The sequence below is a fragment of the Sinocyclocheilus rhinocerous genome, unplaced genomic scaffold, assembly GCF_001515625.1.
Source record: "Sinocyclocheilus rhinocerous isolate Xijiao unplaced genomic scaffold, SAMN03320098_v1.1 scaffold874, whole genome shotgun sequence".
Lineage (NCBI taxonomy): Eukaryota > Metazoa > Chordata > Actinopteri > Cypriniformes > Cyprinidae > Sinocyclocheilus > Sinocyclocheilus rhinocerous.
In genome coordinates, this window is record NW_015658511.1 from 275,402 (window position 1) to 275,602 (window position 201).

Sequence of the window (201 nt, forward strand, 5' to 3'; positions counted from 1 at the left end):
TCTTTTTTTTTTTCTTCGCGTACAAAAAGTATTCTCGTCGCTTCTTAAAATTCAGATTGAACCACTGATGGCAGATGGACTATTCTGACGCTGCTTTTCATACTTTTCTGGACCTTGACAGTGTAATTTACTCAAAAATTACACAAGCCTCCCAGTTTTCATCCAAAATATCTTAAATTGTGTTCCGAAGACGAACGAAGC

At 36.8% G+C, this 201-nt stretch overlaps 1 protein-coding gene across 1 annotated transcript in view; it reads right to left on the reverse strand.

Annotated features, from left to right (window-relative positions):
* The window catches only part of LOC107722326 (huntingtin-interacting protein 1-related protein-like), an 18,938-nt gene that overhangs the window by 3,505 nt on the left and 15,232 nt on the right, over nt 1-201 (reverse strand). The gene's annotated exons all lie outside the window — the stretch shown is intronic.